This window comes from Pleurodeles waltl, chromosome 6 (assembly GCF_031143425.1).
Source record: "Pleurodeles waltl isolate 20211129_DDA chromosome 6, aPleWal1.hap1.20221129, whole genome shotgun sequence".
In the NCBI taxonomy this organism is placed as follows: domain Eukaryota; kingdom Metazoa; phylum Chordata; class Amphibia; order Caudata; family Salamandridae; genus Pleurodeles; species Pleurodeles waltl.
In genome coordinates this window covers 1457312007-1457338078 of record NC_090445.1, presented here as the reverse complement: position 1 = coordinate 1457338078, position 26072 = coordinate 1457312007, and the positions used below count along the sequence as shown (strand labels likewise).

The 26072-nt window shown below is 48.6% G+C and overlaps 1 protein-coding gene and 1 pseudogene across 2 annotated transcripts in view; one reads left to right on the top strand and one right to left on the bottom strand.

Moving 5' to 3' along the window:
- TMEM26 (transmembrane protein 26) overlaps positions 1 to 26072 on the bottom strand; it is a 451963-nt gene that overhangs the window by 310034 nt on the left and 115857 nt on the right. The gene's annotated exons all lie outside the window — the stretch shown is intronic.
- LOC138302231 (protein unc-119 homolog B-like) lies at positions 1027 to 7032 on the top strand (annotated as a pseudogene).

Here is a 26072-nt window from a genome sequence, read left to right as displayed (position 1 = left end):
ACGTAACAAACAAAGCATTGGACCCTGCTGTTTTTTCCTGACAGATTTTGGGAGATAAAATCTGTCGATTTTTTTGTGAGAAGAGGCTTTTAAAAAGGCAGAACAAGTAGAATCAGGTGTATTAAACAACAACTCTGCATGTTATGCCTCCAAGTTTAAATCTCGGATTTGAAGACATTTGTCACTCCTAATAAATACCTCATCGCAAAGTAAGGGTGTTTAATGGTATTTCGCAGGTATGGTAAAGGCGCCACTCTTTTCCAAAAAACTGAGAATCAGTACCAATGTGTGTTAATAGGGAATATTGGGCCATTTCACTGTTGCTCGTGTAGTGGCAAGAGGGTAAGCCAAACTTTCATATTTTGAGTATCAATAGCAAAGATTGTCATATACCATATGAAGTAAAATATGAATTCCCACTGTAATAAATTAAAATGTGCGTGTATGCGCTTTTTATGCTTGATATTAAACAAACAGCTTTGATGGTTTTAGTTCAAAAAATATTCTTTTGAAACTGCTATTGAAAGCAAAAAATGTGCTGATAGATTATCCAGTTGATATTCAGGACCAGGAGAGGCACTGGTTCTCATGTGAAAATCAGTGATTCTCATTGCCTATATTAGAAACTGCTAGCACCTCAAAATTCAGAACAATTTAAATTTTTAGTATATCTAGAGGCCAGTTTGATATAAAAAATCAAATCAACGCATGATCCACACCAAATGCTCAGTTTGGCTCATCCCTAATTTTAACCATATAATTTCCTTTAGGTAAATGCATTTCCTGTTCCTACAATGCTCCATTCTATAGGGTCTCAAACTAGTTGGCTGTGGTGTACATAGTACCGCCTTCTACATTTTTAACAGGAGACAATGGTGTGAGTATAATTTATCTACTATCTTAACCTGCTATAACAATATGAAACTAGGGATGGGCAGAATGTTTCATTACTCTTGCAATGGGGAGTTCTGGCCAAATTCTGCCAACTGCTGCCTGATGGAATTGTTTTCTTGCGGGGCTCCAGAAATGAGAGCTGTAGAGAGCGAGCAAGACTTTGGAGTCCCTAAGCATGATTTTCTAATGTGGATGGTCGCTTGGGGTCACGAGTATACCCGGACGGAGTTCACTGAGTTCTGCTATGTGGAACTCTGCGAAGTGCGGAAAAAAATCCGCCGCGCTACGCAGCTTACCGTTAGCGGTGGAGTTTGGGTAAGGTGTGCTGTTCGCATTGATTTTCAGCGTAGGAGTTTCTCCCGTGCTCTAAAATAAGTGCAAACAGCATCACACGGAGCACCATAGGGTGCTAACTTCTGTTTGCCTCTCGAGTAGATCTTCTACTCAAGCAGCAGCTTCCTCAGCGCGAGCAGCAGCTTTCTCATTGTGAGTGATCTCGGGCGACGCTCACGTTCAGAAATCTCAATTGCACTCGCCAACTTAGCTATTTCCCTTGCTTGCACTCACCCACTTAATGTGGCGAGCAAGAGAAAAAACTCCGCTCTGCATCACTTCGTGGAGTTTTTCAGAACTCCGCATTCCGCGTAAAGTGGAGAAAACTCTGCAAACTCCGCTGGCGGAGCCAAATTCTACGCCCACCCCTAGTCATGAAAGATTGTGGTTTAGGGGGCGCTTCTCAAATACATTTGCTGCCACTTGAGTAGATATTCTCCGCGAGCAGCAGCAACATCAACATGAATGGCCACGTGCTCTTGAACAGCGTATGGTGCTGTTCGTGCTGATTTTTCAGGGCTCCTTACGCTACTGGCACTAAATTACAGTGGGAGCAGTGCGACCTGAATATTTTATGCATGTTGACAGAACTCGGTAGAATCTTGCAGAGTTTTTATGTAACTTGGCAGAATGCGACAGAATCCAATTCTGCAATTTCCACCCACCCCTGCACAAAACAAGGCTTAAAGAGCAAGTAACTATTCAAAGAGAAAATGGAGAATGTTTCATCAGTTTCACAGACCATATAGCAGATATGTCCACAACGAATTCTGGAACATGTTAGTAAGTGTTAGTGAGTAAAAATCACAAGAGAGCATACTGCAGCTGTGATAAGCAGGATCATAGAGAGCAATGGTTGATTCTGTGCTACATGACTACCCTGAAGAATATTCAGGGAGTCAAAGGCACCAGCAGACCCAGGCTTAGAACAAAAGGTTCAACAGACAAGCAAGCATACTCTCATTTTAGCATCTCTATATATGCTGAATATTCCCCAATGAGCTGATCTGAGTAACAGGCACATGCAACATTCAGTACACCTTCAGACGCCAAAGAAATCTCAATTATAATAATCAAGGTGATGGAGTACTTGAAGTAAACTAATCCACTGGCAATCGATTGGGAGCATCCCACTGCATAATTTGTTGCCCACTATGACAGGACTAGATTGGCACCCTTTGGCAGAGTCCAGAGGCTATAGCAGGGTTAAAATGAAGCAGATAGTCTTTGATGTCCCTGACACTGCAGAACAGAAGGCAAACCAGCAATCCCTTGGAGTCAATTTGGTTCTGGGGATGATGGAGGTCCAGTCCTTCTCACCCAAGCAAGGAGGGCACCAGGTCAGCACAGGCAAGAAAGCAGCCTTTTCATGTGAGCAGTCCAGCAGAGTAGTCCTTGTATCAGCACAGTAATCTTTCTTTGTGGCAGAGTATCCACAGGTCCAGAAGCCTACTGATTTGGTAGGGTCAGAGGTCCAGTTCTTATACCCAGTGGTGCATTTAGAGTGGAGGTGACTTCTCAGAGGGCCTTTGAAGTGTTCAAGGTCTTTCCTTTCCTGCCCTGGCTCCAGACACAGTACAGGAGTGGGTATGCAGCTCTCTGTGTGGGGACAGGCACAGCCCTATGCAGGTGCAAGTGTCAGATCCTCCCTCTCATCCTGCCCAGTATGGCCCATCAGCCTGGTGATGGGTCATCAGGATGTGAATGGTCCATCAGACACCATTCAATTCCCTTTGTGTGTGACTGTCTATAGGGAATGCACAAAGCCCAGCTGTCACCCAACCAAAACTAGACAGACAGCAGGCACACTGGGCTTAACAGCAGAAAAATGACAACTTTATAAAAGTGATGGTTTTAAAGTTGTAATCATAACTCCAACTTCACCATTAAGGAGGATTTGTTATTACAGGTTGATAGGTACCAAGCACGGCATCCTACTCCTTCTCAATCAGGAATTACACTTAATGAATGTATTAAGGAATCCCAAGTGATATCCTATGACAGTAATAGGCCTCACAGTAGTGAAAAAAACAAATTTGGGAGTTTTTCACTACAGGGACATGTAAAACAAAAAAACATGTGTACTGCCTTTTACTTGTGATGCACCCTGACCTATGGGCTACTTAGGGCCTACCTTATGGTTGTCTTTTGTGTACCAAAAAGGGCGTTTAAGGCTTGACAAGGAGTTTTAAATGGCAAGTAGACAAGGCAGTGAAACTGTACATACAAGCTTTGCAGCGGCAGGCCTGAGACATGTTTAAAGGGTTACTTAAGTGAGTGGCACAATCTATGCTGCAGGCCTACTTATAGCATTTAATTTACAGGCCCATATAGTGCACTTTACTAAGGACTAATAAGTAAATTAAATATGCCAATTGTGGATACACCAATGTTACTAAGTTCTAGTGGAGGGAGCACATGCACTTTAGCACTGGTTAGCAGTGGTAGAGTGTCCTGAGTCCTAAGGCTCACAAAAGCAGATCAACAAAAGTGAGGCAAGGTTTGCAGAATGTTTGGGGGAATACCACCCTGAGGCTGTCAGGTCTAATAGTAGCCCATTGGCTAGTGAGCACTTTGTCCCTTCAGTGCACTTTTCCTGGATTGATTTGACTCCTCTGGCACCCTGAACCTCATATCATGTGGGAATTGGAACAAGGACTAAGGAAAGACTGGCCTGTTGACCACAGGACTGCTCAAAGAGAGGTTGCACTGTCTGCTGGACTGCACCTGCTGCACCTTGGGCTAGCAAATTGAGGACTGTGACTGTGGCTGCTGGCTTAGGGAAAAGTCATTGCCCATACCAAAGCAGTGACTCCAAGGATCAGTTGGCAGATATTAAAGCTGAAGAAGCCCAAACCGTCAAGTTGATAGCCACTTCAGAATAATCGCTGATGACAGCCGGTGGCCACTCTGGGAGACCAGTTCTCAACATTCAAACCGACAAGTTGCACCTGAGTTAGCAGGACCAGGGAGAGTTGTCAGTGTTGAGATTGGTTGGCCAAGAGGGACACTAGCCTCCACCTAAGAAATTTGCTGTGACCTCTGTGTTTGGAGACCGGTAGCCCAGCAGCAACTGGCCTTAGGACCCCGACCTCTGTTGACAAAGTCACCCCACACAACTCGTGGACTGAGGAATCACCACAAAGACACCCCAGTCAGATGCATAGCAATCCAGAGCACCTTTGAGTATCTTTTCTTCTTGCATCCCCAACATCATGACCACTCCATTAAATTATATGGCGGTCATTTCCTTAAAACTGGACTGGAAAACACTCAGATGGCCAGGTAACTGTCCAATGTTTGCTTACTGTCCCCCTTAATGTTCAACCTGTTGGATTTGGTCGCCCAAACCAAAGTAGCCAAACTAATTAGTTACAACCTTTTCATAAGTTTGCAAACGTTAAATTGACAAATGCTTCCTTACGGATGAATTAAAAAGAGATCAATCTTTGAAAATCTGTATCTCCAGAACACTCTGGTGGATTTTGCTAATCTTGGACACTAAAATCTCAGGAAAATATACTCTTTGGGCCCAATTCACAAAGGTAAACTTAGATTTTTGGTCTAAGCTTAGACCAAAATTCTAAGTTTACGACTCTTCGGTATTCGGAAAGGTAAGGTAATTCTGTACTCAGGGTGGAATCTCTGCACTAGGGGCGGATCACATTCAGGTTTGTGAATAGAATTTTGTAGTACTATTGTAGTGCTACTAATGTACTACAAACTGCAGCTTGGGAAGAGGCTCCAAACTGTTTCCTGGTAACACTGAGGGTCTACCTACATCCAACTTGCATCTGCTCCTCTCACTGGTCTCAGAGACCTGCAGCCTAAGGGCACGACAGCAGCTTATCTGCAGCTTTCCTCCACAGGACATAACAGCATCACTTAGTGTCCTACAGTGAGCTCATTAACCAACAGTGTCTCCATTTTCGGCTCCGTACTATAAACTAGGGCAGAATAGTTTACATTTTCCAGTTCTTACAAACAAGCTTCACAGCCTGTACTTCCTTCAGCCAGAGCCAGCTGAGAACTGTTCCCAACACATTCCATCTTGACAATGAGGTGTGCAGACAGACCCTGCAATATATCTGAAATCCATGCTTGTAACTTATGTCAGGCAGCTTTTACTGTTTTGCAGAAAATCATATCATTATGCTCGTTGCTGGGGTGGCCACCAACTAGTGTTGGGCAGCATTAAGGCTCCTGCATATGGTAGGAGATTAATTGCTCTGAATGTTAGTAGTGGCAAGAGGTCATGCAAACTAGCATAATGTGCCACGTGAAGAAGTCACAGCGAGGGAATATATATATATGTAGATTTCAAAATGAAATAAAGCCAGCAGCCGCTTAAAGCTCCACTCAGGAGAAAGTGTCCACTCCCTTTGGAGAAAAGGCCTGTTAAAGAGTGACCTACATACACTGAATCAAAAGGTGAAGGCAGATTAAGTTACTACAATACGTTTTACTGAGTAGATGAGCAAACATTAGCAATGATCTCTGTTGGAGTGATGAGCGGCTTAAATCCTAAAATGGAACCTCTGGGACCAGCCAAGGATGATATGGAGAAATCAGGCAGTAGTGTTCTCAAATGACTGAAGGCTCTGCACAACTCTGGGGGCAAGGGCACCCGAGCACAGCTGCATTACCCTGGTCTTGAAGCAAGGGCTGTGGACGTTGGACACCTGGAGGCTCGAGCACTTTCTTGGGCTTGCCCCGTGACAGATAATTATTTGTGCAAACCTGAAGATAACAGACACGATTCACAAATGTAAGTTTAGACCAAAGGTCTAAGTTACGACTTTTAGGTGCTCACAAAGGTAAGTTACAAGTAGTATCTTTACATCCGCACTCGGGGTGGAAACTCTGCACTCGGGGCAGAATCTCCACCCCCAGGTCTGGAGATTCCACTCCGCTCCTGGAGTGTACTTTCCGCACCCAGAGGGGAATCTATGCACTTGGGGCTGATCTCCACCCTGAGTGTGGAATTCCATCCTGAGTGCGGAGATTCCACTCCACACATGCAGTGTACTCTATACACCCAGAGTGGAATCCCCAAACTTGGGGCAGATCTCCACCCTAAGTGCAGAATTCCATCCCGATTGCAGACACAAAGATACTACTTATAACTTTCCTTTGTGAATACCGAAAAGTCAGAAAGTTAGACTTTTGGTCTAAACTTAGACTAAAAGTCTAAGTTTACCTTTGTGAATCAGGCCCAACATCTACATATCGAATTCACAGGCTTCAAGATTCGTGGTCTGGAAACTGGAAAAGTGCTTTTTGAGATTGCTAACCCTTCAGTCTTCGAACAAGATGATGCAGGGGAAGAAGATAACATCGACCCTCATACAAGTGTGGGCTTCTGTGTACGCTATCAGTTCACTCTGGCTTTCCTCCAGCCCTGCTCATTTGGGGTAACAGTTGGGTTCACAGTTGGAGACAAACAGTTAACAGTTTCCGAATGACTATAAGGCAGTACTTCAGGGACCATGTGCTGAAAAGCTTTGACTTTGATTTTGGGTATTCATCCTAAATAGTAGGAACACCTGTGGATACATCTGTGAGTTTCCCCAGTTCTCAGAGGACCTTCTTCGCCTGTTAATTGAGATTTCCTGTGAGACTCATTCAGACAGCTTTTAAATTGTCGCCAACAAGCTGATCATGCACAACAAAGCGGACTATGCCTACAACGGTGGACAGTCAAACCTTATTTTCCCTCCCATGCAGGTGTCTTCCTCTGCAGCTAACAATTCCAAATATAAGAATGAAAGAAGGCTCCCAGCGGAGCTCCGAACTCCTGAATGAGGAATCCTGGAGCTTGGATTCCCGAAATGGTACTGCTAATGCTCCTCCAGTCCCCAACCTCTCTCAATTCCAGCATTGCAATACACCTGGTCAGGTTACCTCTGAAAAGTTATCACTGCAAAACAGCAAGATGTTGTATAGCTAATTTAGCTATGTTTTAGACACATTGGGGGTCATTCTGACCTCGGCGGTAAAAGGCCTATACCGCCGGTCAGAAGTCCGCCATTCTACCGCCGCGGCCGCGGTAAACCGCCACGGTCATTCTGACCACCAACTGTGAAACCGCCAAAAACCCGACATCCAAGGAAGGCCGCCTCATCAGCGGGCCGCGGAAAACTGGAGATGACCAAACCTCCACCGCCACGCCAACACAAACACGCCCATGCCATTCTGACCCACCAATCCACGCGGCGGTCTTTCAACCGCAGTATTCCATTGGCGGTACACACCGCCGCGCTCAAAATACACACACCCATACAAAACACAGCCACATTGGACAATTTGAAATACACACACCTGACACACATACAAACAACACTCCCACACATCCAATCAACTATAAAACACACACCCACATCACCCACAAACCCCTACGACCGAAGATCAGAGACGAAGGAGAGAGAGACACATCACAGAATAGAGAGCTACATCACACAGAGGCACACTACACCATCACACACACCACATAGAAGCACAAAGCACCACACACCAACACACTCATCACCATATACACCACCCCACACCTCATCTACACCACCCCATGGCACCCCAAAGGCACCCACGCTTTTCGGACCAAGAACTCCGGGTCATGGTGGAGGAAATCATAAGAGTTGAACCCCAGCTCTTCGGCTCACAGGTGCAGCACACCACTATAGCCAGGAAGGCGGAGCTATGGCAGCGGATCGTGGACAGGGTCAACGCGGTGGGACAGCATCCTAGAAATCGAGACGACATCCGCAAACGCTGGAACGACTTACGGGGAAAGGTGCGCTCGATGGTCTCGCGACACAACATCGCAGTGCAGAAGACTGGCGGGGGACCCCCACCCACTCCACCCGAATTCACAGCATGGGAGCAAGAGGTACTAAACATCCTGCATCCTGATGGCCTCGCTGGAGTACACGGAGGAATGGACTCTGGTAAGTACAATCTCAACTACTTCACCCCCCCCAGCATGCTAACCCCCACCACCACCCTCACCCCCAAGCCCCCATCACACATCCTCCCTGAGAATGTCTCTCCAGCACAACCCACCCAACACCAACCCCTGCATGCCACCACAAACTATGGACACCCATCACCTAAGCATGACCACTGCACATACCCCCCCCCCCAAACACCCCCACAACACCTCCCCCAAGGGAATGACAGCACTGGGGGACAAGGGTACCCATAAATCGCACACAATAGCACACACAGAAACAATAACCATACTCTCTTACCCCATGCAGGACCCGAACACCAACACACCGGCCAGGAGGGTCCAGAAATGTCCATCCCCCCCCCGGAAGAGGCCCCCAGTGATGACAGCAGCTCTGTCGACCTGGAACCTGATGACCAGCCCGGACCATCGGGGACCTCTGGACAGTCGGTTCCCCACACACATGCCACAGCAGACCCAACACCCTCTGGGAACAACAGCACAGCTCCCACCCAGCGGGCCCATGCCTCTGTCTCTAGGACAGGTCAATCAGCGGTGTGTCTGCCACTACAGGGCACCCAGGCTAACCCACCACCCCAACAACAACAGGGACCTGGGGGCAGTGGTAGTGGGCACACCGTCCAGGGGACAGAGGCCGGGGGAAACAGGGCAATTCGGAGGGCTGCTGTCTGACAGGGGGGGGGAGGAGAGGCCCAGGGAACCCACTCTCCAAGAGGCCCTCACCACCATCATGGCAGCCTACCACCACTCCCAAGAGACGATGGCGACGGTACTGGCCAGGTTCCAGGAGATCCAGGCACAGCAGGAGGAACGCTACATGGGGTTCACCAATCAACTCACCAACATCTCTACCGCTATGGGGAGCATAGTCCAGGCCCTCAACCGGATAGAAGACACGTTGCGGGACCATGTAGCACCACACAGGGCCCCTGTCACTAGCCCCGACCAGGAACAGCCTACCACCTCCGCCGGCGCTAGTGGACAGGAGGCCCCACCACAACGACAGGCCACCAGAACCCCACCTCCTGCTGAAGAACAACCACCCCGCAAGAGGAGCCTGAGATCCAAAAAAAAAGACAGAGTAGGATGTCAAGACCCCCGCCAGCATGAGATACCCCCTGAAGTCATCCCACTGTCCCACATTGCCACCCTGTCCAACCTTGAACTGCCCCTGCTCCATCCTTCCACAGGCATATGGACAATGCACCTGTGAGACTGAGAACTGGACTCTTCCATGGACATTACTCCACCCCCACCCATCACCGTGTTAATATCATGTACCATTATCTAGCACAAAAAATAAATCACTCAATGCACTGAAATCAATCAGGAGTCAGGCTGTATTATTTACAAATGTATAACACATTACAGATCAATTATGTTCTGTTAACTTTGTGCTGAACACATACCGAGATCAATAAACATTAGTCCATGGGCTAACCAAGCAGAAGTCACGCAGTGGGTCATACAGCACTGAAAAGGGAAGGGAAAATCAAACATCAGTTTAAAAGAACTGGGGGGTCATAGACAAATTTGAGAAGCAGGAGGCTTTCAGGAAAAGTAAAATGGCGTGGGTGATTCTTACCTGTGTGCTACTGAAAATACTGTTGGATAACTCTGTCCCTGTTGTCTGTGTCGTCCTCTGAGTCTTCCTCCTCTTCACTCTCCGCAGGCTCCACAGCTGCTTCAACACCACCATCTGGACCATCCTCCTGCAGGAAAGGCACCTGACGTCGCAATGCCAGATTGTGAAGCATACAGCAGGCCACGATGATCTGGCACACCTTCTTTGGTGAGTACATCAGGGATCCCCCTGTCATATGCAGGCACCTAAACCTGGCCTTCAGGAGGCCGAAGGTCCTTTCTATGATCCTCCTAGTTCGCCCATGGGCCTCATTGTACCGTTCCTCTGCCCTGGTCCGGGGATTCCTCACTGGGGTCAATAGCCAAGGCAGGTTGGGGTAACCAGAGTCACCTATTAGCCACACATGTTGTCTCTGTAGCTGTTCCATCACATAAGGGATGCTGCTATTACGCATCACATACGCGTCATGCACTGAACCAGGGAACATGGCATTCACATGGGAGATGTACTGGTCAGCCAAACAGACCACCTGGACGTTCATAGAATGGTAACTTTTCCTATTTCTGTACACCTGCTCATCGTCTTTTGGGGGGACTAAGGCCACATGGGTCCCATCAATGGCACCAATTATGTTGGGAATATGTCCAAGGGCATAAAAATCACACTTCACAGTGGCCAAATCAACCTCCTCAGGGAATATAATGTAACTCCGCATGTGTTTCGTCAGGGCAGACAACACTCTAGACAAAACTTTTGAAAACATGGGCTGAGACATTCCAGATGACATGGCCCCTGTTGTCTGAAATGAGCCACTTGCAAGAAAATGGAGGACTGACAGCACCTGCACCAGAGGGGGAATTCCTGTGGGTTGGCGGATGGGGGACATCAGGGCTGGCTCCAGCTGGGCACACAGTTCATGGATAGTGGCACGGTCAAGTCGGTATCGTAGTATGATGTGGCGTTCTTCCATTGTCGACAGGTCCACCAGCGGTCGGTACACGCAAGGATTCATCCTTCTCCTCGCAAGTCCCAGCGGACAGTGCCTAGGAAGGACAACATGGAGTATGGAGTCAAGCAAATCACAGGTACGTTCACCACAGCTTGCATAGCACACGATTATCTATGTATTGAAAGGCGTGTATGTGTGGCAATGCAAGGCCTGGGCCTGTGTGTCGCAGTAGAAATTATGCCATGTGGGCCCTTGAAATGGCGGCTGCCTGACCTGTGAAGTGGGACAATGGGATGTGAGGTCAATGCGCTGGCGGTGCACACCGTGGCGGGAGGCGGTCGAAGACCGCTATACGCAGCCGCATTGGTTAACATTGAAGCCTATGGGTTTCAGGAGCCAATGACAATGTGCACCGGCGGTAGCGGTACGCACCGCCGCGGGTGTGACCGCCATTTTCTATCTGGTTAATCACTCGAGACCTGATCATCCACAGGAGAGGACCTATACTGCAAGTGCTGCTGTGACCTCGGTCTGGAAGTGACAATGGCTGCTGCGACTGGGGAAAGGGCCCCTGCCTTCACGTCTGAAGAGTTGGAGAAGCTCGTGGATGGGGTCCTCCCCCAGTATGCGTTACTCTACGGTCCTCCAGACCAACAGGTAAGTACACCGGGTGCACATGGAATGGGCGATGCCTGTGTGGAGTGGGGTGGATGTAAGTTGGTGGGGTGGGGGGCGAATGAGGAGTGCAACGCACGACAGATGAGAGCATGTGCCATATGGCAAGGTTGGGGAGGGGGGGCCAATCACATCTAACATGCAGTAAGTTGATGAATGTTTCCTTCCCACCCTGTACATGTCACATAGGTCAGCGCCCATCAGAAAGTCGAGATTTGGCGTGCCATCGCCAAGGAAGTCCGGGCCCTGGGGGTCCACGTCAGACGTGGCACCCACTGCCGCAAGAGGTGGGAGGACATCCGCCGCGGGACCAGGAAGACCGCCGAGTCACTGCTGGGGATGGCCTCCCAACCTAGGAGGGGTGCCAGTCGTACCCTGACCCCCCTGATGTCCCGGATCCTGGCGGTGGCCTACCCTGATTTGGATGGGCGCTTGAGAGCATCACAGCAGACACAAGGGGGTGAGTATCAGCACATTCTGCTATCTTTCTGCGCAGTGGAGGCGTCTGGGTGGGGGAGGAGGGTTGTGGGTGACATTAGGCCAGGGCGCTTTCTGTAGTGTAGTCCTCTCCCTTAGGCATGGCCCTGTGCTCCCGGCACCCACCTCTGTAGGGTGACAAGTACAGCTATTGATGGTCCAGCCTCACACATGTGCGCGTTTGTCGTCTCTTGACCTGTTGTCCTAGTCAGAAGTACTGAGTAGTGTACCCCGAATGCGCGGCTTAGTGCATGAGGCTCCTGTCTCTGTCCTCTCCGCCAACGGTGTTGACATTGCATGCACTCAACCTGGTCTTCTTTTTTCTCTCCCCACCCTTCTTCTTCATCTTCTTGTGCATGTGTGCATTAGCATCATCAGGCGGAGGAGAATTGGCATCGGAGCACGAGGGAGCTGCAAGTCACAAGGCCCCGGTGGGCCCAGGAACAGCCGAGGGCACCAGTGATCCGGAGGGCGAGGGGAGCACCACAACGGGGACCGGTGGTGAGACCAGCGACACAGACACGTCCTCGGATGGGTGCTCCCTAGCGGGGGCGGCAACATCCGTGCCCCCAGGTACAGCCGCCACCCAGCGCACCAGCCCGCCCTCCCTGCAGCCCCTCAGCCTACGCTCCGTGCCCGCTCGCCCAGGAAGGCGGGCGTCTCCTTCGCCCCAGGCACCTCAGCCCCTGCCCCTGTCATCCCTGCTGCCCTCAGTGCGGAGCTCATTGACCTTGTGAGGACGCTCATTGTTGGGCAGACTACCCTTTTGAATGCCATCCAGGGGGTAGAAAGGGAGGTGCATCGGAGCAATGCCTACCTGGAGGGCATTCATTCGGGTCAGGCTGCCCATCAACGATCGTTCACTGCTCTGGCCTCAGCACTGACGGCAGCCATTGTCCCTGTTTCCAGCCTCCCTCTTCTGACTGCCTCCACCCTGTCTCTGTCTCCTGTTCCTCAGCCTATCCCATCCACACCATCTGACCAGCCTGCACACACCTCAACACCCAAGGGCAGCTCATCCAGACACAAGCACCACAGATCCCACAAACACTCACCCAAGCAACACACAGATGCAGACATTCCAACAGTCACTACTACCCCTGTGTCCCCCTCCTCCTCGTCTCCCTCCTCCCTCCCTGTGACGTCTACACTCACACCTGCATGCACACCAACATCAGCCAGTGCTTCCATCACCACCACACCCTCCTGTACAGTCCGCACGCGTGCAGTCACCACCCCCACTGCCATTTACACGTCCCCTGTGTCCTCTCCCACTATGTCTGTCACCCCCTCTTCCAAGACACACAAACGCAGGCAGCCACCCACCCAACAGACATCCACCTCACGACAGCCTACAGCACCAGCACCTTCACCCAATGACAGCACACCTGACTCTCCTACAACCACATCCTCTTCCTCCACTCCCATCACCACTTCTCCTACCCTTTACCTTGGCCCTAAAAAACTTTTCCTGGCTAATCTTAACCTCTTTCCCTCCGATGACCTACCCCCTCCATCTGCAAAGAGTCCCAAGAGCACCACAGCCACCACCAGCCCAGCTTCGAGTGTCACTGTTGTGCATGGGTTCTGCAGTCCACCCTTTGCCAGCAGTGACACCTCAATCAGCAGCAAGGACACATCCAGCCCCCCCCCGTCAAGAGGACCAGGAAACAAAAGGGCCGCCGTGCGAGGACTGACACGGCTGCCCCCAAGGAGCAAAGTTCGCCCACTTCACCAGCCACAACACCTAGGGGAGGCAAGGGCCCGAGAGCCCCATCTAAGGAGCGAAAGGGCAGCAGGGCGGAGAAGTCAGCCAGCAGGAGCGCGGAGCAGGTGGGCCCCACATGCCACATCCCAGATGTAAAGGAGGACACCAAAGGGCCCAGGACTCCGTCACCGAAGGGTCCAGAAACATCACGGTCGGAGGGCGACTGAGCAGGGAGTCCAGCCCAGGTCTGGCTCCCTTGACTTACTGGATGTGCACCGCTGAAGAGGGCCCGCCGTGCAGAAGAGCACCGCTGAACAGGGCCCCGCCGTGAAGATAGGCACCGCTGAACAGGGCCCGCCGTGCAGAAGAGCACCGCTGAACAGGGCCCCGCCGTGAAGATAGGCACCGCTGAACAGGGCCCGCCGTGCAGAAGAGCACCGCTGAACAGGGCCCCGCCGTGAAGATAGGCACCGCTGAAGAGGGCCCGCCGTGCAGAAGAGCACCGCTGAACAGGGCCCCGCCGTGAAGATAGGCACCGCTGAACAGGGCCCGCCGTGCAGAAGAGCACCGCTGAACAGGGCCCGCCGTGAAGATAGGCACCGCTGAAGAGGGCCCGCCGTGCAGAAGAGCACCGCTGAACAGGGCCCCGCCGTGAAGATAGGCACCGCTGAAGAGGGCCCGCCGTGCAGAAGAGCACCCCTGAACAGGGCCCCGCCGTGAAGATAGGCACCGCTGAAGAGGGCCCCGCCGTCTCAAGCACCGCTCCGCTGGGCCCTTCCTGTCAAGCACCGCTCCGCTGGGCACCGCCGTCTCAAGCACCGCTCCGCTGGGCCCCGCCGTCTCAAGCACCGCTCCGCTGGGCCCTTCCTGCCAAGCACCGCTCCGCTGGGCCCCGCCGTCTCAAACACCGCTCTGCTGGGCCCCGCCGTCTCAAGCACCGCTCCGCTGGGCCCTTCCTGTCAAGCACCGCTCCGCTGGGCACCGCCGTCTCAAGCACCGCTCCGCTGGGCCCCGCTGTCTCAAGCACCGCTCCGCTGGGCCCTTCCTGTCAAGCACCGCTCCGCTGGGCCCCGCCGTCTCAAGCACCGCTCCGCTGGGCCCTTCCTGTCAAGCACCGCTCCGCTGGGCACCGCCGTCTCAAGCACTGCTCCGCTGGGCCCCGCCGTCTCAAGCACCGCTCCGCTGGGCCCTTCCTGTCAAGCACCGCTCCGCTGGGCCCCGCCGTCTCAAGCACCGCTCCGCTGGGCACCGCCGTCTCAAGCACCGCTCCGCTGGGCCCCGCCGTCTCAAGCACCGCTCCGCTGGGCCCCGCCATCTCAAGCACCGCTCCGCTGGGCCCTTCCTGTCAAGCACCGCTCCGCTGGGCCCCGCCGTCTCAAGCACCGCTCCGCTGGGCCCTTCCTGTCATGCACCACTCCGCTGGGCCCCGCCGTCTCAAGCACCACTCCGCTGGGCCCTTCCTGTCAAGCACCGCTCCGCTGGGCACCGCCGTCTCAAGCACCGCTCCGCTGGGCCCCGCCGTCTCAAGCACCGCTCCGCTGGGCCCCGCCGTCTCAAGCACCGCTCCGCTGGGCCCTTCCTGTCATGCACCGCTCCGCTGGGCCCTTCCTGTCAAGCACTGTTTATGGTTCACTGTGCCCACCATGCCTCCTCCTTGACCAGTGGAGACTGTCATCCACCTGATGGACTGTGGCTTTGCACTCCCCAGGATGGCACAGTGGGCAGCCCACCCACTGTCATCCACTTGAGAGACTGTGGCTTTGCACTCCCCAGGATGGCACAGTGGGCAATCCACCCACTGTAGAGACTTGTGAGACTGTGGCTTTGCACTCCCCAGGATGGCACAGTGGGCAAGCCACCCACTGTAGAGATTTGAGAGACTGTGGCTTTGCACTCCCCAGGATGGCACAGTGGGCAATCCACCCACTGTAGGGACTTGAGAGACTGTGGCTTTGCACTCCCCAGGATGGCACAGTGGGCAATCCACCCACTGTAGAGACTTGTGAGACTGTGGCTTTGCACTCCCCAGGATGGCACAGTGGGCAAGCCACCCACTGTAGAGACTTGAGAGACTGTGGCTTTGCACTCCCCAGGATGGCACAGTGGGCAAGCCACCCACTGTAGAGACTTGAGAGACTGTGGCTTTGCACTCCCCAGGATGGCACAGTGGGCAAGCCACCCACTGTAGAGACTTGAGAGACTGTGGCTTTGCATTCCCCAGGATGGCACAGTGGGCAATCCACCCACTGTAGGGACTTGAGAGATTGTGGCTTTGCACTCCACAGGATACATCAATGGGCATGGTGGCCCCTTCGTGGATCTGGCGTCGTGGACTCATGTGGCTGTGGTGCCCCCCCCTTCCCTTCCCCCTGAGGTGCCTGTAGTTTTTTCATCAGATGCCCCTGCAGTGTTCTCTCCAAAGGACTCAGGTCTCCTGTGTGGGCTTTGCCCTTGTGTCGCTACACTGTGGCCCACGGACTGTTCTATTTAATTTTGATGAAGAGGACTAATTGCCTCGGTTCTCCATGGCAGTGTATATAGTATTATTTTGGTATGGATATTTTGCATAGTTGACCTATATTTATCAGAGTCTATTTTTTATATAAATTTTTCTTCACAATTTAATTATGTCTTTGCATTTTTCAGGGGGGTTTGGGTGGTGTCACTGTGCATTGTAGCTCTGCATTGGTGTGTACATTGTTTGAGGGGGTGGGGGTCGCATATGTGTGTTCCCGTAACCTTTCGTCCTCCCCCCTCCCGTGTGTCGTAGGTGCAGTCCTCACCATTGTCGTATGCGCCGGCGTTCGTACTCGTGGTAGATGAGCAGGTAGACGAGAGCAGGTAGGATGTTTAATTCGGGTTCCATGCTGTCCTCCGTACTCGTGGAGTGTGTTTTGGTGAGCGTTTTCCCGTTCGTAGTCTGTTTCCGCCGTGTTTTTATCGGCGGGGCTCCCGCCCCGGAAAAGGTGGCGGATTGGTGAGTTGTGATACTGTGGGCGGTACATTGTCTGCCGCCTGCCTGTTGGCGGTGACCGCCGCGCTGTTTGTCTGTACCGCCGTGGCGGTCGGAGTGTTAATGTGGCGGGCTGTGTTGGCGGTTCCCGCCAGGGTCAGAATTCAATTTTTTCAACCGCCGGCCTGTTGGCGGTTTGGCCGCCGCTTTATCACCGACCGCCAGGGTTAGAATCACCCCCATTATTTTGGCAATCTAGGCCTGCCGTTGTGCACCTTAGCCCTGTTACATTTTATTCATCATCAATTTATTTTTCCAGCAATAGCCACATTTGCAGTGTTTTATTTTTCTCTAACTAATTGTTCTTTCGCCTAAAAAAGCATTACGTTCTTAATAGGACATTCATTTCACTTTGTGTTTTCTTCAAGGCTAAAGTCATATAGGGTTGCCGGCAAAAGTGGTACGCTGTTTCTCCAACATTCATAGAAACACACATATTCCTACCTGGGGACCCTTTCTTAGAATGTTAACTGTTTTATTATAAAAACACTCCTTTGTCCCACACACATTAGAGGGAGATTCCAGCCAGATGACCACGACTGCAGGCTGATTGCTGATTGCCTCGCTACAGCTGCTTGCTAAGACTGCTGGACCCCTGGCCTACATGGGGACGGTGTCTCCCTAGACTACAGGCCTCCTTACTCAGGTATGAGGGATGAGGTCTTCCCAGGGGGGAAACCTTAAGGCAGATTAAGGCTTATCATGCTGTGCTCTAACATAGCTTAGGTAGGAAAACTATATATCACTCCTAGTGTCAGTATGGTGGGACTGTTTTTGTGTTTCACTCTCCTTGTCACAATTTTGCTTTTATTGTGTGTTATCATCCTAGTTATTGCAATACACGCCATTCCTTATTGAACTATATTCTGTCTCTATTTATCTTTGCCTGTGTGAGACTAACGAAACTGAGAGAAAGGGATAAGATCTGATCGACCAGGATTCCCCTGAAAAGTCTTTCTTGTCATGCGCCCGGTTGCCACTATCATCCCTGCTATTGGGTAGAGATGAGGCACTCCTAGTTAGCCGGAAAACCCGGATTTGGCCGAAAGGTGTCACATGGTGTGGAATTATACTTAGTACCCCACAATCTATGCGATCCTACCACCCAAGTCCAGTAGCTTCATTAGGATGATGAAAAACTATGCGACAAAGGTACCATTTTGTACTGCTGGTTCCCTAGTTACAAGGGAAACAGCTTTATTTACTGAATATATAGTATTGTTTTTAACTTTTTCATTTCTACTGTTGTGCTTCTGTTACACAGACAAACCTGGACAGCTGTTTCTTGGAAAGGGGTCTATAATAAGCAAGCTCTTCACTACAAGCAATCAGCTCACTCAAGTATCCAATGCAATACTAAGGGTGGAGTTTGGTGGGTGAACATATAACAGCAAGCAGTTCTGATGCCTTCTTCATGGTGATCAGTTTACTTAATGCACAGTTTTACCTGATACTCTTTCCTGTTTCAGTATGCCTCGCTGCCAAAGAGTTTAGTCAAACTTGCCCTTGCCAGTTTTCTGGAAGATCATTTTCACTTTATGCTCTGTGAAGTGCCTGTGGTTTGTAAACCATTCTAATGTATTCTAATATTGACTTTGTCACTTGCTAAGGAAGCTAGTTATGTGAACAGGGTGGTATTTCTTTGCACAGGTGAGGTGAGAAGGCACCTTGGGCCAACCAGTGCATTGGCAAAGACTTGGGGATCTAATGGCCTACCAATGTGTTTTAGCAATGCAGTACAGCATCCTTGATGCTGTGTAGCGTGGCTAAACAGTAGCATCCCAGATGATGTGCCGCATGGCTAAAGAGGAGAGGGCAAAACATTTGATGACGTGGTTGGTTGTTTTAAATATGTACCAAACATGTTTTTTGGGCAGGTGGGGGAAAAAACGCAAAGAACATAGGTGGTGGGAAGTGAGTGAGAGAAAGAAACACGCAGTGCGTGAGAGGCAAAAGCAGTACAGAGGAAAAGGATGAAGGAAGCAAAGCGGGGGGCAGGGGATGGAAGCAACATAGAGGGAAAGGGGAGAAATACATAATATAAGAAAGAGAGAGCCAAGTGCTGTGTGGAGCAAGAGAAGCACACCAAAGAGAGTGAGCAACATAGAGCTGAAGAAAGCAAAATGGTGGAGAAGCACCCAAGCGGTGGTGCAAAATGGAGGGGTCGGGGAGAAGTAAATGGGCAAAGGAAAGCAACTTGGAGTGGAGAAGGTGTAAGAGAAGTACATAAGGGGGACAACTGGAAAACACATTCAATCCCATTGAGTGCTTAACCAAAATCAAAAAAGGAGTGCCTGAAACGTAAGCATTGGAAGGACACAAGTAAGAAGCTGTATTCCAGAAGAGCACCAAAGACAAGAAGAGAGAGAAAAGCCCACTCAAGCTGGTGAAAAACAAACATTGGAAAAGCCAATAGGTTGAGCCTATGCAAGATCTATTGGCTTAGTCAATGTTTTTTGGCAATGTAGTACAGTAGCCCACCTGCTGCCATGTACATCATTTTTGGGTGACCAGAGGTTGCAGGTGCAATCCCTGGGAGTTCCCTTGAGCCCCTCTGCAATGCACTTGTGACAAAGGGGGAAACACAGCACAAAGAACAGAGACTAATGAAAATGCTGCAGAATTCAGAAAACAGGAGCTGCTCATGGCAACAGATGACTGGGAATGTAAATGTTGCAACTTGCAACGATTACATTAACTCTGAATAGCAGAGGTGTCACTTTGCAATCTGTTCCTCGGGCCTCACAGGCCAGAGACTGTTCCAAGCATGAGTGTGCTTGCAGCAGAGGTTTTTACTGGGCAAATCCCCTCAAGGCTGTCTGCGTTGGGCAAAGAGCTCAGTTTTCAGGTGATTGGTCCATTGCTGTTTTTGTGCAAACATTCTGAAATGCCACAATTCTTGTAGATAGTGGCTGTCATAAATGGGTCTTCCATTTACTTTGCATCATTTTTATCCCAGGCAAGAGAGCGGTGCGTCGATTACCGTATGGGGTACCTCGGATCCGCGCAGAGTATGATTGACTTCGACACCCAGGGACAATGCTTGGAAAATCCTGTTGCACAGTGTTAGGAAACCACGCTGCATGGGGTTTGCGTCGTTATCAGCAGCTGCAAGCGGGTGTTGCGCATCGTTTCTCCAGCCACAATGCGTTAATCTCCCACCCGCGATGCAGGTGGAGCCTTGATTTTAACCGTGAACCCGGCGGTGTGTCATTTATCAGTCACGTTGCAGATGGTGCGTCAAAATTTTCCCCGCACAGCATTCTGTGTGTGTGTTTTCAGCTCTTGTCTGCCAACTTCAACTTTCAAGGGCCCAGGAACTGGACAGGGCACCACTTGGCAGGGCAGGAGTCTCAGCAGAGAGTCCAGATGTTAGCAGAGGAAGTCTTTGATGGCCCTGAGACTTCAAAACAGGAGGCACACTCAGTTCAAGCCCTTGTAGATTCTTCACAAGCAGGAATATACCACAAAGTTCAGTCTTTGTCCCCTTTCACAGGCAGAGGTAGCAACTGCAGGATAGCCAATCAAAACACAGTCACAGGCAGGGGCAGCACTCCTCCTCAAATCTTCAGGTCTTCTCCTTGGCAGAGGTTCCTCTTGGTTCCAGAAGTGATCTAATTTTCAGGGAATTTGGGTCCAGTACTTATACTCCTTTCTGCCTTTGAAGTAGGCCTACTTCAAAGGAAAGTCTCTGTTGTTCTCAGGATCCTGCCTTGCCCAGGCCAGCCCCTCCCCCCCATATACCAGGGGGTTGGAGACTGCATTGTGAGAGGGCAGGCACAGCCCATTCAGGTGTAAGTGACCACTTTTCCCTCCACTCTAGCACAGATGGCACATCAGGATACGCAGGCTACACCCCAGCCCCACTTGTCTCACTGTCTAGAGGGGATTCACAAACAGGCCAACTGTCAAACTGACCCAGACAGGGAATCCACAAACAGGCAAACGGAATGGTAAAATCAAGAAAATGCCTCCTTTCTAAAAGTGGCATTTTCAAACTAAAAATCTAAAAACCAACTTCCCTAAAAGATGTATTTTTATATTGGGAGTTCAGAGACCCCAAACTCCATATTTCTATCTGCTCTCAAAGGGATACTGCACTTTAATAATATTTAAAGGCAGCCCCGATGTTAACCTATGAGAGAGACAGGCCTTGCAACAGTGAAGACTGAATTTAGCAGTATTTCACTGTTAGGACATGTAATCCACATCGGTACACGTACCCCCTTTAACATACACTTCACCCTGCCCATGGGGCTACTTAGGGCCTACCTTCGGGGTGCCTTACATGTATGAAAAGGGAAGGTTTAGGCTTGGCAAGTGGGTATACTTGCCAAGTCGAATTGGCAGTTTAAAACTGCACACACAGATACTGCAGTGGCAGATCTGAGCCATGATTGGAGGGCTATTAAGGTAAGGTTGGTGGCGCAACCAGTGCTGCAGGCCCACTAGTAGCATTTGATTTACAGGCCGTGGGCACTTCTAGTGCACTTTACTAGGGACTTACTAGGAAATCAAATATGTCAGTCATGGATAAGCCAAATACACATACATTTAACAAAAGAGCACTTACACTTTAGCACTGGTTAGCAGTGGTAAAGTGCCCAGAGTATCAAAAACAGAGTCCAGCACACATTAACAACCTGGAAAGCAGAGTCAAAAAGTTGGGGGAGACCACACCAAGTCTAACAACCCAGAATAGAATAATATATTGGCTAACTGGTTAAAAAGCCAGTACCAGCAGATACATTTAAATGATGAGGCCACTTGACAGCTTTTTCAGCTTGTCATAACTTAAAACTACTGCACTAAAAGCCCGCATCATTTTCCGTAGCATGTAGTACCATCTTGTGGGAAAGACTTTGGCTCAATTTGATATAATTTGCTAGAAAATGTATTACATACTCAGTGTTTGAAATCGCTTCAAAAATATATATTTTATCATTTTGGACAGTTGTGTTTCCTGTTTGATACTTTATTGGATGAAAATGTCCTCTAGTGAGTACAACTATTTTAATAATAAAATAGTTGTACTCACTACTAAAATGCATGACAGTAACCTTGTATCTGGGGGCGGGTGAGTGGTAGATGTGGAAAATGATATTTATAGTGAAGTCTTACAGATCAAGCAATTAATTCCTGTAGTGAGTACTCTATATTTATTGTTTTTGCACCAGACTTCAGAACCTGGTATCCTTTTGTTTAGTAGGAGTTTAGTCAGTGTCAATATTAAATGTTGCTGTGAGCAACTATGGCAAATGTTGTCCAGCAGAAACATAGGCAGCCTGGTGAGCAATGTGTTCTAGTTATTGTTCAACCTTTGACATAACTGCCAAAAAGCTACATTTTATGTATATGATACTTTCAGCCTACACCGGGGTATTAAGTAGAGAACACTTTGAAATTCACGCAGGCCGAAGCAGCACATTGCCACTGCCTACCTGGCATGTACACTTACTAATTAGAGCAGTATTTATCAACATCTCTTCATATTCTTTTTGAGTTCCATGGCAATTTTATCTTCTGGCATTGTTTGGTAACAATTTTATATTATTTGGTATAATTATATTTGATGGAGTTTATTTTAGGGTATTTTAAGGTGTGCCAATTACATTTTAAAGTGTTTTAATTAATTAACATAGTATTTTATCCCCAATCTCACCTCGTGTAATAGCCCGTATTTCAATGCAGCACGATGACACTTCCTCAACCTCTGACATTCAGGTGAATCAATGTCCATGCTTGCTGTGCAGCATGGCTACAAGTAAGAAAGAAAAGTGTTATAGGTGTTATGATGTGATCAGCGCTGGGTGCTTTATAGCTCTTCTTTTTACTTTTGACTACACTGCACAGCAGCTACACAACTGTAAAACATGGTAAAAAAGACATTGACAACGCCAAATATCTCTACTATTTGGCTTTCAATGTTTTTAACCCATGTTTTACTGCCCATGGCAGCTATGCAGCATGGTTGTAAGTATAAAAAAGCGCTATGAGAACTTTTTGTTTACACTTTCAACAATGTTGCAGAGCAGGTGGGTTGCTGTACACATGACTAAAAACATTGATAAAGCCAATAGATCTCTCGTAGGGGAAAGCTATTGGCTATGTCACTGCTTGTTTTCTAACCTAATGCAAGCAGCCCTAAGAAGCAAAATGGAGAAGGACTGAGTAAAGGGGAAAGAAGGATGTGGCCCTTCAACCAGCACTACTGACTTCTGACCTGGGGAACAAGGTTTAATTCTAAGTGTCGGCTCAACATCCTGTGAAATTGAGCAAATCACTTAATCTCCCCCTGCCTAAAAAAACAGAATATATAATGTAACTGGTGCTCATGTAAAGTGCTCCAATACCTTCGGGTCGAGTTTGCTCTATGTAAAAATGACAAAAACAAAAGAAACAGTATCTCAATCATAGAGTGGGCAGGGTACGGACACTAATTAAAACAAATCAATCTGTACCCAGTCAAGCTTCACACAAACAAAAAGGACGTGACGCAGGAAGTGACACTTTGCATGCGCTGCCGAATTAGAGGGCAGCAAGAAGAGTGATAATGATGCCAACAAATGGTACATAATGGGCCAGCTAAAAGCCCATTTTAGAGCTTTTTTTATAGAAACAACAGATCTTTGCCAAGCAACAGTGCATGCATGCAGGCAAGACCTAAAAAGCACACAGATGAGAGCGATTATAAAGTCAACCAATGCTAAGCAATGAGTAGGATCTAAGCTTACTGTCAGCAGGCAGTAGATCTTCTTTTGGCAAATGAATAGCTTGTGCCCAGACCTAAAAATAACTGATATCCTCTCTCTCTCCCTGATTATTGTTTTTAGGTTGAGCTTGGCAGCGCGCAGCACTGTCTGCAAGACATGTTGTATTCAATATGGGCTTTTAACCACACCCACTCTTGCCATTTGTTATTTGTTGTACTTGTCTCAAATTCTTCCTTTTTATTAGCTAATTTTCCAAAATGTCCCTCGTTTTGTGTGCTATGGTCCTGCCCAGGGAATTTCACTAGGAGAACATTTTTGTCAGCCATCACACTACGACATGATTCCTCCTGTTACAGCATGTGATAGCCCCTTCTCCTGTCTGGTTTCACTTTTGCCTTTAATCCCAGCTGCACACATTTCTCCTCATGGCAACATGAGTCCAGCGGTTGTGCGGAAACAGACTTCCCAGGAAGGAGTTAATCTTTTTTTATTGCATTTCTTGTGGAACATTTATTTCCCTGTCTCAAACCTTCCCCTCCCGACAAAATGAACAGGCTGAGTGGTGTCACAAGATTCGGCACATCACAAGGCAGCTGCTCTGATAGTCTGCCATCGCTATGGCAACAGCAGGGCCCTTCATCCACCGAGCAGGGGAAGGGGCCCAGCCCGGGCCTCACACAGTCAGTTTTGTTTTTTTCCATTTGGATGTAGCTGCACAGCATTGTTAATCAGCATTTGCAAAGGCAATAGGTCCCAAGGGTTAACAGGCTTTGCCCTTGCTTGTTTTTAAAGCTGCCCCTGTCCAATTATGAGACAGGTGCTATTTTTAAAAACGTTTTTCTGTCAGGAAAAGGAACAGAAATTGATGCCTCTGTTCCATCATATAATATTGTTGTTCTACAAAGAAGTTCTTACAGCAACAACTGCTGCCTCCAAACATCCGTAAAAATCCATCTATTTATTACAGCTAACCTTTTCATTCAGCACCAAGAAGGGGTTGCTCCATAAAGCTGGCAAGAAACTGTCAGCAACTACGCCAGGTAACTTAGTATAGCCAAAAGTAAATGACAGCTCTTGCCTCTGCTCATAAAACCTGTGAGTGTAACCTGCAGTCCCTGCCACAACTTCCAGTAAGAAAGCCTAATGTGTTAATGCAACTGCAGCAGCAAACTGTGTTACCAGCAAGTAGCGTGTTCCAACCTCCATAGCACTGTCTTTGACTTTCATTCTTCCCATCTCGATAAAATGCCTATAATTTTGGATAATAATGCTGATATTTACAGAACCTTAAAGAAAATCAATTTGTAGGTGCACTAAATAAATGATGTAGTTTCCTATTTTTTTAGCTGTGCTATACGAGTTACTTGATCCATTCATGTATTCAGTCTCTCTAAGTTACTTTGGTAGAGGGCCATAGAGACCTAACATATAGTGTTGTCTATACTATAATATACAGTGTTGTCAACACTGTGAAATTACTTATCAGCAGACTGTGCTCAGGGTGAACTTACTATGAACTGCAATCGTCCATTACATAAAATATCTATACATTGTGTGTAAATGTGAATGAAGATCCTCAGACAGGGACCAGGCGCTGTGCACTCCTGTTGTGGGTTGCCAGGAAATATCCCGGGATGGGACAGAGGGTGCCTTCACTCAGGCTCAATGTAAACATTTTTTAAAGAAACAGTCATTATTTCTTTGATATTTACATATATGAAAAATAATCCTGTCTGTTAAGGGAAACACAGAGCAAACACCCTGTGGCGTTGCACAAAACGGTAAGAAACGTAATCAGAGGAGAGAGCAGATATATAATTTGTAACTGTGTATTATGGTCTTTTAATGCCACGGTGCAATTTTCAAGAAATCTTAATCCATATATATTACATGTTTGGCTATTGTTTGTTCACAAAGATGCATGGTTTCTGAGTCCATGATTCAGGGAAAGTATGTCTTTGACTCTGCTGTCAGTGCATGTAAATATAAATGACTGCTATTGATGCGCTGGTGAATATCTTCAGTTTATGACGACTTTAGGAATTGTTTACTATTGTGTATACTCCATCGACAACAGTATGGGATAGCACAGATAACACGTTGATTCATTTCCTGCTTTCTCCTCTGACACATGAACACTGAAAGCTTCCTGGGCTTGCCTTGCACCTGGAAGTATTTTGTATTTTAAGGGCCTTGTTTAAAAAAATATTCCAGTAGGACTGCTAGCCCTTCATTTATATGCAGGGCCACTGGAATTGTGTGACAGGAAGGACCAAACTATGCGGCAGGGTTGACCAATTAATGTGGCAAAAGAAGTCCAGTTATAAATTTACAACACCAATAGCTCCAACTCAAGTAAATGCAAGACCTATTGCATTGCAAATCCTTTTTATGGGCGAGCACAAAGTGCTCCGTCCATTCTGCAATCTCTCTTTGGGCTTGACACCACGCCCATGCCATGTTAGTCACTTACATTGGTTTGAGGGCTTGCCTTTTAAAATCTGCTTGCTTTCATTTGTGAAAGGTATGCATACTTCATGCCTTTTCTGGTGTTTAGCACACCTACACAGCACCGGAAAAGTACCAAAAACATACGAGGCTCGATGTTTTCAGCCTGGAGTCCGGACTACTTTATCTGTTTATTTGCCACACAGCGCGATCGCGCTGCGTTTTACATAGCGAGATCACGCTGCGTTTTTTTTTTTGCTTTACAACGCTAATAGCTCTAACTCGAACCAATGCGAGAACCATTACATTG